This window comes from Palaemon carinicauda, chromosome 13 (genome assembly GCF_036898095.1).
Source record: "Palaemon carinicauda isolate YSFRI2023 chromosome 13, ASM3689809v2, whole genome shotgun sequence".
Classification (NCBI taxonomy): domain Eukaryota; kingdom Metazoa; phylum Arthropoda; class Malacostraca; order Decapoda; family Palaemonidae; genus Palaemon; species Palaemon carinicauda.
In genome coordinates, this window is record NC_090737.1 from 31,127,189 (window position 1) to 31,141,218 (window position 14,030).

The 14,030-nt window shown below is 36.6% G+C and overlaps 1 protein-coding gene and 1 non-coding gene across 3 annotated transcripts in view; one reads left to right on the forward strand and one right to left on the reverse strand.

Annotated features, from left to right (window-relative positions):
• The window catches only part of LOC137651923 (uncharacterized), a 338,520-nt gene that overhangs the window by 221,445 nt on the left and 103,045 nt on the right, over positions 1 to 14,030 (forward strand). The window lies entirely within an intron of this gene.
• TRNAE-UUC (transfer RNA glutamic acid (anticodon UUC)) lies at positions 5,687 to 5,758 on the reverse strand. The gene has a single exon. It is a non-coding gene; the product is annotated as a tRNA-Glu (tRNA).

A 14,030-nucleotide genomic window follows, 5' to 3' on the forward strand; every position in this document is an offset into this window, starting at 1 on the left:
TAGTAGATAGTATTTTTTATCTCGATGCCATCAGGTTATCAGAATAGAAAGGCATTTAATTTCTGATGCTATTTCAGTGAATCTAACCTGAATAAGGGAAACTTGGTAATAACTCTCAAAAACCAGTTGAGAATCTAATTTTAAAATAAACATGCGAAATTTATGTAGAAAAAAAAGACCTACATTCTTTTCTTTAGTGGTGATAAATGTTGCTTGTTCATGGATACTCGAGAAAAGTCGTAACAAGTTTAAGAAGTAATTTCAAAAATTGCAATAGGTTTTATTTACATACCTCTATTTCTAAATACTCATTTTATTGCTTTGCTTTCCTCTCTTAGCTTTTTTCTCATTCCTCTTTTTATTACTTTGCTCCTGTTTAAGCTATTTCTCATTCCTCCTTTTATTACTTCGCTTGCCTCTTTTAGCTATTTCTTATTCCGCTTTTTATTGCTTCACTTTCCTGTTTAGCTATTTCTCACTCCTTTTATTGCTTCGCTTGCATATTTTAGCTATTTCTTATTCCTCCTTTTATTGCTTTGCTTTCCTCTTTTGGGTATTTTTCATTCCTCCTTTTATTGATTTGCTTTCTTATTTTAACTATTTGTCATTCCTCCTTTTATTGCTTTGCTTTCCTCTTTTAGCTATTTCTCATTCCTCTTTCATTGCTTTGCTTTCCGATTTTAATTATTTGTCATTCCTCCTTTTATTGCTTTGCTTTCCTGTTTTAGCTATTTCTCATTCCTCCTTTTATTGCTTTGCTTTCCTCTTTTAACTATTTGTCATTCCTCTTTTTATTACTTTGCTTTCCTCTTTTAGCTATTTCTCGCTCCTCCTTTTATTGCTTCGCTTGCCTCTTTTAGCTATTTCTTATTCCTCCTTTTATTGCTTCGCTTGCATCTTTTAGCTATTTATTATTCCCCCTTTTATTGCTTTGCTTTCCTCTTTTAGCTATTTCTCATTTTCCTTTTATTGCTTTGCTTTCCTCTTTTAGCTATTTCTCATTCTTCCTTTTATTGCTTTGCTTTCTTCTTTTAACAATTTCTCGTTCCTCCTTTTATTGCTTTGCTTTCCTCCTTTGGCTATTTCTCATTCCTCCTTTTATTGCTTTGATTTCCTCTTTTGGTTATTTCTCATTCCTCCTGTTATTGCTTTTCTTTCTTCTTTTGGCTATTGCTCATTCCTCCTTTTATTGCTTTGTTTTCTTCTTTTAGCTATTGCCCATTTCTCCTCTTATTACTTTGCTTTCCTCTTTTAGCTATTTCTCATTCCTCCTTTTATTGCTTTGCTTTCCTCGTTTACCTATTTCTCATTCCTCCTTTTATTGTTTTGCTTTCCTCTTTTAGTTTTTTCTCATTTCTCCATTTATTGCTTCGCTTTCCTCTTTTGGCTATTGCTCATTCCTCCTTTTATTGCTTTGCTTTCTTCTTTTAGCTATTTCCCATTCCTCCTTTTATTGCTTTACTTTCCTCTTTTGGCTATTGCTCATTCCTCCTTTCATTGCTTTGCTTCCGTCTTTTAGCTATTTCCCATTCCTCCTTTTATTGCTTTACTTTCCTCTTTTGGCTATTGCTCATTCCTCCTTTCATTGGTTTGCTTCCGTCTTTTAGCTATTTCCCATTCCTCCTTTTATTGCTTTGCTTTCCTCTTTTAACTATTTCTCATTCCCCATTTTATTCCCTTTACTTTCCTCTTTTACCTATTTGTCATTCCTCCATTTATTGCTTTTCTTTCCTCTTTTAGCTATTTCTCATTCCTCCTTTTATTACTTTACTTTCTTCTTTTGGCTTTTTCTCATTCCTCCTTTTATTTCTTTGTTTTCCTCTTTTAACTATTTCTCATTCCCCATTTTATTCCCTTTACTTTCCTCTTTTACCTATTTGTCATTCCTCCATTTATTGCTTTTCTTTCCTCTTTTAGCTATTTCTCATTCCTCCTTTTATTACTTTACTTTCTTCTTTTGGCTTTTTCTCATTCCTCCTTTTATTTCTTTGCTTTCCTCTTTTAACTATTTCTCATTCCCCCTTTTATTCCTTTTCTTTCTTCTTTTGGCTATTTCTCATTCCTCTTTTTATTGCTTTGCTTTCCTCTTTTGGCTATTTCTCATTCCTCCTTTTATTACTTTGCTTTTCTCTCTTAGCCATCCCTCGATGGTCCTTATATTGCTTCACCTTCCTCTTTTGGTTATTTCTCATTCCACTTTTTATTGCTTTACTTTCCTCTTTTAGCTATTACTCATTTCAACTTTTATTGCTTTTCTTTCCTCTTTTAGCTATTTCTCATTTTCCTTTTATTACTTTGCTTTCCTCATTTAGCTATTTCCCATTCCTCTTGTTATTGCTTTGATTTCCACTTTTAGCTATTTCTCATTCGTCCTTTTATTGCTTTGCTTTTGGCTTTCCTTTTTTAGCTATTTCTCATTCGTCCTTTTATTGCTTTGCTTTTTGCTTTCCTCTTTTAGCTATTTCTCATTTGTCCTTTTATTGCTTTGCTTTTTGCTTTCCTCTTTTAGCTATTTCTCATTTGTCCTTTTATTGCTTTGCTTTTTGCTTTCCTCTTTTAGCTATTTCTCATTCTTCCTTTTATTGCTTTGATTTCCTCTTTTAGCTATTTCTCATTCGTACTTTTAATGTTTTGATTTCCTCTCTTTGAAATTATTCATTCCTTCATTCGTTCCTTTGCTTTCCTCTTTTAGCTATTTCTCATTCCTCCCTTTATTGCTTTTCTTTCCTCTTTTAGCTATTTCTCATTCCTCCCTTTATTGCTTTTCTTTCCTCTTTTAGGTATTTCTCATTCTTCCCTTTATCGCTTTTTCTTCCCTCTTTTAGCTATTTCTCATTCCTCCTTGTATTGCTTTGTTTTTCTCTTTTAGCTTTTATTTCCACACTTTAAGAGGAATGACATTTGTCAGTCTAAACTGACATTAATTCGTTAAAATGTGTCTTTTTGATTGATGCGAGTTAAGTAAACCAGTAAACAGTTTTAAATGTTGCGATGAATAATGATGCATCTCTCCTGTAGTCTTTAACAGCATCTGGTCCTGAAGACACAGCTGAAATGTGTATTTTCTCATGAAATGTGTTCATTTCTTCGTTGTAGGTGAGGCATTTTTAGAATACCTTCTGTTACGTAAACAAGAAATTTATATAAAAAACAGACTTTTTTTTACCTGAGAGAATTCTCACCTAGTTCATAGAAAATGTAAATGAAAATTAGCTAAAATCTTTAAAAAAAATAAAATAAAAAGTAGCTGCGTGAAGTTAATAACAGGAACACTAGAAAATCATCGTATTAATATATAATTTGATATTATATTAAAAGAATCTCCTTTACTGTATATGATAAAGAACAAGCGTTTCTCTCTCTCTCTCTCTCTTTCTCTCTCTCTCTCTCTCTCTCTCTCTCTCTCTCTCTCTCTCTCTCTCTCTCTCTCTTTCTCTCTCTCTCTCTCTCTCTCTCTCTCTCTCTCTCTCTCTCTCTCTCTCTCTCTCTCTTTGTATATATATATATATATATATATATATATATATATATATATATATATATATATATATATATATATATATATATATATATATATGTGTGTGTGTGTGTGTAAGTTTATATCTATATGTATATCTCTTTCTGGTCACACCGAACTCTCCCCGTCCCTCGGTTAGGTGGGAGATGGAACAGTTATACCCTGGTGAGAGGAGGTTGTGTTTGCCTGTGTGCATATCTATCAAAATATTTAGCCTTTATTTTTTATTAATCGCCTACACTAATAAAATATGAATAATTTTCAACATAACTTAACAGGAACCTCTTCTTCTTTCTACTCCACTTTTTTCTTCTCTTTCCGTTCTTTTCTTCATTCTTTTCTTCTTTCACAAGACTGCGAAAAGATATTCCCCTTTTGCTCGCACATTTTAAAGGAACAACTATGCACACCAGAGCATCTCATTTGGCATCGGGATCCTGCAATGTTATTTTGTGCACGTGGTGAAACTGCGCCTTTTTAAAAAGCCCTTCAAGGAAAGTGAAAGCATGATACGGTGAATGCTTGGAAAAGCAACTGTGATGCTTTGCTTTCGTTAAACCTGCACTATTTCAATATTGTTTTAATCACTGTACACTTAAGAAATTTTTGTAAAAAGAGGTAAAAATCCTGGAATAAATGTTGCTGGGCATATGCCGTTAAGGAGTGATATTAGGGTTACCAACTCGTAAATGATAATAATTAACAAAGTAAGGTAATATTTACGGTCGCCTGTATTTTACTGAAATACGGCTGATAACTGTATATTTTTACGGATAGTTTTCGATTAAAATTGCTGTTTTTTTTTAACTGTGTTCTTGTTTGTAAGCTGGCGTGCCAATAGTAACCCGATTCAGATTGCTAGAAGTAAATTATTGGTGCTATTGAAACAGAAGAAATATAGAGCGTGGTTTCGTAACACGTTTAAACTTTATTTCGAGTTTATCTCTATGTTTTGCAATGTTTTCCTTTATTTCAATTTTTCCTATTTCCAAATGTTTTGATGATATGGGTCATTGATGATTTTCGCTAAGGTGACACAGTTATGATATAAACAAACAAATCAATCATCCGAGATGGGAATTCTAATTCATTCTCTTCTCCGTACATTCATTATTATAGCTAAATATTTCTATTTCTTTTATCTTGGCAAAAGCTTCCTAAAAGCATTCAGCAAGTCCTTCAGTCTCTCCTCCTCCTCCTCCTCCTCTTCCTCCTCTTCTTCTTCTTCTTCTTCTTCTTTTATCACATTGGCACCCCACTGCTACCGTGCCCAGATTCCGGTAATGTTTCGTCACTTTAGAGAGAACAAAGTTTTTGAAACCTCGCTAGAATACCACTTCCTCTTTGGCGCAATCACTGGTTTTGGGCGGTTTTTTTTTTTTTTTTTTTTTTTTTTTTTTTTTTTTTTTTTTGTAGATGCTGCGGATTCATGTTAGAAATATTCGCCGCAGCATTTGGAACAGATTTACTCATAATATATATATATATATATATATATATATATATATATATATATATATATATATATATATATATATATATATATATATATATATATATATATATATATATATATACACAAGTCGATTAAGTTCCCCACTGTCTATGTTCTCAACAAAAAAGGGCATAGCAATGTTACTAACAGATAACTAAAAGACGCCATAAGATATGAAAAATTATAAAATAAATTTTTTAAGCCATTACAGATGTAAAATGCCCCCACTAAACCACCCCGAAAAAAATAAAACCCTTAATTAGATAGTTGATAGAGGACAGTATTATCAGATGGGAAATTAGAAAGGTGAAGGGCACTGAGCGAGAAAATAAAGTAAATAAAAAAGATTAAAGTTTTTATTTATACAGCAACTCTTTTTTGTTAATCAAATTATCCATCTTACCATGAAAAAGAAGTCTGGACTTTAATAAACAAGCCAATGAAAGACACACCCACGAGAGGTCTGGGGTACAAAGTAAGTACCTCAACTGTCTAGTAACTTGCAGTTATAGGTCAACAGTAGACTGTGGGATCCTTAGCCTTGCCCGCCAGGTGACCTGGGTACTCTCAGTTGCCCGGCCGATACTTTCACCGTTTACGCCCGACTAAACTTGGATGATAATTATTAGAATTAAGATGTATACATTTGATCTTCAGACTTCCATTAAAATATCTTCCCATGCCGGGAATCGAACCCGGGCCTCCTGGGTGAAAGCCAGGTATCCTAGCCACTAGACCACATGGGATGTAGATATATAAGCAAATAAATGTAATATGGATCTTGATATATTAATGCTGACTATACAGAAAGTGTTTGAAATAAAATTATCTTCAAAGACTTACATTATTGATGGAAATTAGGTAAAGTTTATCTAACTCGGTAAAAAAGAATGACATGCAAATTCAGTTAGGGTCACATAATTAATTATTTCAATTAATTCTGGCGTCGAATTCTTTAATTGACAAATAAATTTCCTACTTTACTAGAACGTGTAAGCATTATATGGTATTCATATTATTAGTATTCGTTTTGCCTTTACTTCAAATAATATTTCTTTTATCTTTATCTTAATTTACTTGGTGAATTTTTTTTACGCTACATAGCACGTAGCAAAGTTACTTGCAACTAAATACTGAAACATCAAATTATTGTGAGTTCAGAACTAGGTTCTCAATGTTCTGTAGTCTTTGTAGTTGAAATTTATAGTTTGGCAATTAAATTACCTAAAACATAAAACCACAGTAGACAAAATTGAGAGTAGGTTCACTTGGGGGACCTATTACAATGCAGAGTAATTGAAAGTAATTGCAAAGTAATTACAAGGAATTGTAAAGTAACTGCAAGTAATTGCAAAGTAATTTCAAAGTAATTGCAAATTAAGTACAAGCAATTGCAAAGTAATTACAAAATAATTACAAGTAATGTCAAAGTAATTACAAAGTATTTGCAACTAATTGCAAGTAATTGCAAAGTAACAGCAATAAATTGCAAATTAATTGCAAGATAATTGCAAGTAATCACAAAGTAATAGCAAGTAATTGTTTTGCAATTGCCATAATTGTTGAGAAAGGAAAGCAATGTTGTATATGAAAGATAAATGAGAAAAGTGCAGAGCAAGAAAAAAGAATTATAGGTTTTTTATCTAACCTATTTTGCTCTTTTCTCGACCACTCTAGCGCACCATTAAAAAAAAAGAAAAAAAAAAACCAGGTCAGTTGCATAAGAAACGAAAATGTATCTTGGGAGTATATCGAACCAAAACAACGTACAATAATAAGAATGTCCAGCTGTGACCAAGTTGTGGAATGATCCTCCTAATCGGGTAGTTGAATCGGTAGAACTTCAAAAGTTCTAAATTGCAGCAAATATTTTTATGTTGAATAGGGTGACATGTCTTTTTATAGTTTATATATGATATATCTGTTTTAATGTTGTTACTGTTTTTAAGATATCTTATTTTATTTGTTTATTTCTTCTCATATCGTTTATTTATTTCTTTATTTCCTTTCCTCACTGTGCTATTTTTCCCTGTTGGAGCCCATGGGCTTATAGCATCTTAATTTTCCAAGTATAGTTGTCACTTAGATAATAATAATAATAATAATAATAATAATAATAACCCAAAAAACAAGCTCATTCTTCTTTCACCTATCTTCCCTATCAGCTAAAAAAAAAAAACAAGATTTGACAGATTTGGTTGCACAGTAGGTCACAACTGACCGGAGGGCAAGGGGTAGTTTAGCATGACATGAGAGGTGACTCAGTGCCTTACCTTGGATGGATTATATATGCGATTTTGAAAATAATTTCTACTGTTGGGAATCACAGCCAGTCCTCATGGGTGAAAGCCAGATGTGATAGCCAGTAGACACAAAAAAAAAATAAATAAATAAATTACTTACAGTACTTTAAGGGTTGTTTTTCTGTTCCTGAACAGCTGGGGAACCGTACTCTCTATAGGACCTTCTCAGTCCTTTTATCATGTTCGTTCGAAAGCATTCAACATTTTACATCGCATATTGCTCGTTTATTGTTAAATCGTCTCTATCGAAGCACTCACAGAACAAGAAAGTCTTAATAGCTTCAGTCTTTCGGAGTCTCGTGGAAGCTTATTGTATCGTCTCGGGGCTGCATATTTAAAGGTTCTAGAGCCTACAGTAGACTTATATCTAGGTTCCAATAATGAAAACCATCTGTAACTATTCTCGTTTCAACACGATTTGTTGGCTGCACAATATGTAGCAATTCTCTTAGATATTTTGGACGTACGGTTCTAATAACTGGATGGGTACATATTTTAAACTCAATTCTCGCTTTAATAGGCAGCCAGTGTAAAATAGTTAGTATAAAAGGTGGAACACCTTTTATCAGTCTTGCTCCTCTATTTTTTGTGTTTTGTAATTTCTTAAGTTGGACTTTTGGTAAATTGTAGTAGATGGAGTTACAGTAATCAATCCTGTAATGACACAGTTTATCACAAGTTCGGTCATCAAAAATTAGTATAATCAAAATGTTGATGCCTCATTGCTAACTAAGAAGAGTGATTTCAAAATCTATACGATGTATATATCAATAATTCAGTGAATTAGTTGGTAGAGATAATCTTAGAAATTACTCGAAGATAATACCAAGATGTGTGAAGGACAAAACTCTTCTTTGTTTTCATCTTTTCCATATTTGTTGCTGTAGGCCTATATTTAGGCAAATTATTTCACACTATACTAATAAAAGACTGATTCGCAATCATAATATTCTTCGTGGATTTAAGCAGCTCGTCCAGGAGAAGGACACTCCGAAATCAAACCCTTGTTTTCTGGTCTTGGGTAGTGCCATAGCCTCTGTACCATGGTCTTTCACTGTCTTGGGGTAGACGTCTCTTGCTTGAGGTTACACTCCGGCACGCTATTCTATCTCATTTCTCTTCCTGTTTTTTTTTAAGTTTTTATTGTTTATATATGAAATATTTGTTTTAATTTTACTGTTCTTAAAATATTTCATATTAATTGTTAATTACTTTTCTTGTAGTTTCCTTATTTCCTTTCCTCACTCGGCTATTTTCCCAGTTGGAGCCCTCAGACTTATAGCATTCTGCTTTTCTAACTAATAATAATAATATTAATGATAATAATAATAATAATAATAGTGATAATAACAATAATAATTATAATTATTATTATTATTATTATTATTATTATTATTATTATTATTATTATTATTATTATTATTATTATTATTATTGTTGTTGTTGATATTGTTATTGTTATTGTTATTATGTAATATAATCTGAATAAGCATTTGTTATGATTTTATAGTAACCAAAACATTAAGTTGCATATTAATCAAAGCATTTCGAATGGCTGTACATTTTTTTAGGCAAACCGTTTCATTTTCAGTGAGTTTTTATACCTACCGTGGTAATCAACTGAAGAAAAAGACTCATCATAAATATAGCAATCATCTGATTCTTCCCACCATCATCATCAGAAATCTGACAGGTGCTAGATAAGATATATATGCATTTTTATGTTTTTTTCCTTGTAAGTAATATTGCTCAAATATTCTGATTATATTTACCGATAATGGAACTTTATAAAGTGGGTCTATGTAGCAAATGCAGTTTTACTTCTAAATGGAATGATAATTATTTCATAGGTTTTTGGAAAATTCCGTGAAAAATTCTAATAGAATAAGAAATTAAAAACTTTTAACATCTCTTTGAATTTAGTTATTAATTCTCGTGTAATTAACATTAATTCATAATTCCGCTAAAACCCTTTTACCCCCTTAAAAGAACTGGAATTTCCTCAATTTTGAAAATTTGTGTATCATCCTTGGCTGTGTAGATAAGATAGTCATAGATGCAGAGAAACAAGAGAAAATTGGGTTTTACCATTTGTAACTGTTTCGCCTCAACTGTCAAGTGTTAGGATCAGTAGAAATTTAAACTAGATTAATCTTAGATTATTAGCTGGGATATTGGCATAGACAATATATATATATATATATATATATATATATATATATATATATATATATATATATATAGAATATATATATATATATAAATATATATATATATATAAATATATATATATATATATATATATATATATATATATATATATATATATATACACACACACAGTAATAGACAAACGGAAAGTGTAACATAAGTCCATTCAAACGAAAATTAATTATGATCTCGTTTGGATATATGTATATATATATATATATATATATATATATATATATATATATATATATATATATATATATATATATGTATATATATATATATATATATATATATGTATATATATATATATGTGTGTGCGTGTGTGTATGAATGTATGTATGTACAGGCCTTAAGAAAAGAAGCAATTGTATATGATTTTAAAAAAGATATTAAAGATGACCAAAATTGGTGAAATCAGATATGTTAATCTCTAGCCTTTTGAATTCTAAACTGGTGATCAGAGAGGAGGCTGTAAGATTCTAAGCATTATAAAAGATAATTATTAAGTATTCTTTAAAAGACCAAAGAATGAAAGGGAGAGCAATAGAACAATAACTCGAGCGGTTAGGGTGGTCATCTTTCTAGAATTCAGTGGTTCTTGAACCACCCGTGTGTCATGGGATCTTACATAGTAACGACATTTCTCTTTTTTGTATATATCATCCTTTGTATTTTTGCTCTCCCCTCGCACTGACAGCAACTTGTATTAACCTGTCTGCCTACTTATTTGTTAACTGTTAACAGAACCAGTTGCCGGTTTGACAAGAAATAGCATGTTTGTATTTTGTGACCTTCTTACCGGGACCTAGTGTGTATACATACTCGATGTGTCTGTAATAAAGTTAATCAGTTGCGTTCATCTCTCCTTTGACTCACAACCTACTCTTGGCCCGTCACATTGATGACCCCGGAGGTCGAATCGCTCCTCCTGCCTTCCCCCCCTGTTGCTATGGCGGACTCCACGGAAGTTGGCGCCGCCCCATTCAAACTTTTGTCGTTCACCAGCGGAGAGGCGTTTGCTTGGTTTCAGCGCGCAGAAGTCCTGTTCCGCATCAAGGGTGGGACTTGCTCAACCACTAAAGCAGATTATGTTCTCGCGGTGATACCCGAGGACACCTTCCCAGAAATCTCCTACTGGCTTTGTGAACAAGGAGACACCCCAATAGCATATGACGCCCTGAAAACATACCTTCTGCAGCAGTACTCGCTGTCACCAGCCGCCCGTATAGCAAAGCTTTTTCAGCTCTCTCAACAACCGTTGGAGGACCAAAGGGCTTCGCTCACCCTCAGGAAAATGACTAGTATCGCTCGCCTGCAACCTGCCGCAGACAGCTCTCCTCGTGAGGTTAACCTACTTCGTGCCCTTTGGGTACGCCGTTTACCCGAACTTGTACGCTTTGCCATATCTGATGTTGATAGTTTACCCATAAAGGACTTGATGACCAAAGCCGACGCCCTTATGGACTGCCACTTCATGACCTTCAAGACCTCCATCAACGCCTCCATTCCTGACGAAGAGGACACCTATTCAACGTCAACCGAAGCTGACATGAATGCCGTTGAACACACACGCCTACCCCATGATGTGCCAGAGCGGCGACAAAGCCACCCATCACCCACCATTCACTCGTGCCCCAACCAACGACTTCTACAGCCACTTACTGCCGCCCATTGGCCACAGATTTGCTACTACCACTCTAGATTCGGGGCTGCCGTAAAAAAATGTGCCAAGGATTGTCAGTGGCCAGAAAACATGTAAGTAGGCCATCGCTCATAGCTGTGGCTTCCCGTGTTTCTAATATTTTCTTTTTACATGATGCAGGAACAGGCGTGTGATTTTTTGGTAGACACAGGTGCTTGCCATTCTCTTTTGCCAAGGGAGCTCTTCAGGACATGACGTAATCTGTCTAAGTCTGCTGACGTCTGCCTGGTAGCTGCCAATGGATCTGCGATACCCACCTACAGTTACAAGAACCTCACATTATCATTTGAAAACGGCAAATGTAATTGGAAGTTTCTTGTTGCTGACGTCACATTGCCAATCCTCGGTGCAGATTTCCTCTCTTATTTCCACCTTCTGGTCGATGTCGCCCAGCGACGATTGGTCAACGCAGACTCGTACTTATCAACACCTCTTCAACACGCCCCCTCCAATCTCATTCTCCACATCAGCGCACCCACGGATGCCTACGCCCACCTCCTTACGTCGTACCCAGAAGTTATCCGTCCAGAACTTCACCAAACACCCACGGCTCCCATCAAATACAGTATTTATCACCATATCACGACAACGGGACCCCCAGTCTTTGCCAAATTCAGACGTCTGGCACCATATCGATTGGCAGCCACCAAACAGAAGTTTGCCGAAATGGAAGAAATCGGCCTTTGCCAAAAGGCCTCCAGCCCATGGTTGTCACCCTTACACATCGTCCTGAAGAAAGACGGCTCCCTCCATCCATGTGGGGATTAGAGGCGCCTGAACATGCAAACAGAATCGGATCTCTACCCCCTTCCAAAAATCGCCAACGTGACCTCCTACCTGTACAAAGCGAAAGTTTTCTCCACGCTTGACCTCCTGAAGGGGTATTATCAGGTGCCTATGAACCCTTCGTAATGCTGGGGCCACTTTTAAACATCTCATGGATGGCATCCTAGGGGACCTACCCTTCTGTGTATGTTACGTGGACGACATACTTTTGTTCTCTTCCTCAAAAGAGGAACACCTCCGTCACCTGCGCATAGTGCTCGACCGCCTACAACAAAACGCCCTTGTAGTCCGGTACGACAAGTGTACCTTTGGCGCCAACGAAGTGTCATTCTTAGGGCACCGCATCACTCCTGAGGGAGTCCATCCCCTCCCTGAGAAGGTACCAGCCATTCAGAACTTCCCCACGCCCTCGACCGTCAAAGCACTGCAGGAATTCTTGGTGATGATCAACTATTATCACCGTTTTCTGCCAGCCATTGCCGCCACTCTTGCTCCCCTGTATGCCTCCCTCAAGGACAAGCCAAAAGACCTGAAGTGGGGTCCCCTTCAAGAAGAGGCCTTCTGCTATGCAAAGAATGCCCTATCAACCGCTGCTGCTCTCACGTTTCCCATCCCACATGCCCCTCTCCTTCTCTCCACCGATGCCAGCGACATCGCTATGGGGGCAATACTTGAATAGGTGGTCAACGGCTCACCCCACCCATTGGCCTTCTTCAGCAGAAAACTGTCCAAGGCAAAATCGAGTTATTCTACCTTCGATTGCGAATTGCGGCTGTGCACTGTCCGTCTCTTTCGCCATTTCATAGAGGTTAACCCTTTGTCATTCAGACAGACCACATGCCTCTGGTGCACACCTTCACTTGACAGTCTGACGCCTGGTCTGCCCCAATGCCGACATCTCTCCACCATTGCTGAATACAATTGCACCCTTCATCATGTCCCTGGGAAGATGAATCCCATTGCCGATGCCCTGTCAAGGAACACGTTGGCTGCTGTTCAACTCGGATTGGATTACAACGCCTTGGCTGAAGCCCAACGACAGGATCCAGAGATCCAGAGTATCAAGCATGTAGGACATCCTGCATATCCCTCCGTTGGGAAGACGTCCCCCTCGACGACTCCAATACACCCTCCTCTGAGACATCAGTACTGGTAGACCGCAGCCATGGATTCCTGTTCCCATGCGCCGACAGGTGTTTGATTTCATTCACGGCCTTTCACATCCCTCGCGCCGTACTACTGCACAGCTGCTGAAGATGAAGTTCATTTGGCACGGCATTACTAAGGATGCTAAGGATTGGGTCCGCGCCTGTACTTCTTGCCAAACTTCCAAAGTACATCAACACACGGATTCAGGAGTGAGAACCTTTCCTCAATCTCAGTGTTGTTTTGTCCACATTTACATCGACGTTGTAGGCCCCCTACCCACATCACAAGGACATCGTTACCTGTTTACCGTCATCGACCGTTCCACTGGTTGGCCTAAAGCTATTCCCATGGAAACTGCAACGTCCGCCTCATGTACATCTTCCTTACTCTCAGGATGGATAGCAAAATTGGGTATCCCTGAGAATATTACTTCTGACAGGGGTACCACTTTCACCTCTCAATTGTGGACATCATTAGCGAATCTCCAGGGCATCACCCTACATCAGACAACTGCCTACAACTCACTGCCAATGGAATGGTTGAACGTTTTCATCGCACCCTCAAAGCAGCTTTGATGTCCCACTGCAAGGACTCCAACTGGTTTACTTAGCTTCCTTGGGTCCTCCTAGGACTAAGGACCACTCCTAAAGATGCCCTGGACATCTCGGCAGCTGAAATGGTGTATGACGACCAACCGAATTTTTTCCTTCTGCAACCTCCTCCGATAATCTCCAGCGCATACATCACGTCGTGGGAAAATTTACTCCATACTGCCAGACTTACAAGCCCCCAGCGAAGCATCACATACCGACAGACTTGCACTCTGCAACGCACGTCTTCCTACGCAACGACACTAGCAAGCCA